Source organism: Mastomys coucha, unplaced genomic scaffold (genome assembly GCF_008632895.1).
Source record: "Mastomys coucha isolate ucsf_1 unplaced genomic scaffold, UCSF_Mcou_1 pScaffold21, whole genome shotgun sequence".
NCBI lineage: Eukaryota > Metazoa > Chordata > Mammalia > Rodentia > Muridae > Mastomys > Mastomys coucha.
This window is the reverse complement of record NW_022196904.1, coordinates 148,716,243-148,716,655: the sequence shown is the minus strand read 5'-3', so window position 1 is coordinate 148,716,655 and position 413 is coordinate 148,716,243.

The following is a 413-nucleotide window of genomic DNA, read 5'->3' as shown; positions in this document are numbered from 1 at the left end:
AAACAAGATATTCCATGACAAAACAAAATTTACACAATATCTTTCCACAATTCCAGCCCTACAAAGGAAAATAGATGGAAAACATCAACATAAGGAGCGAAACTTCACCCTAGAAGAAGCAAGAAAGTGATCTTTCAACAAATCCACTCAAACCTAATTCCACCTCTTACAACAAAAACAACAGGAAGTGACAATTACTTTTTCTTAATATCTTAATATGAAAATCAATATTACCAACATATCCTAATCAATTGAAATCTAAAAATATGAGGAATTAGAAATTTGTTGATTGTCATCCAATGGTCTCTCTAATTTGGTAATTGGAGAAATAGGTCCAATATTGTACAATCTATATACACTTTCAGCTTGTTTATTTGTGACAATGTCTTGCTATGTACAACATAAGAGTCTTG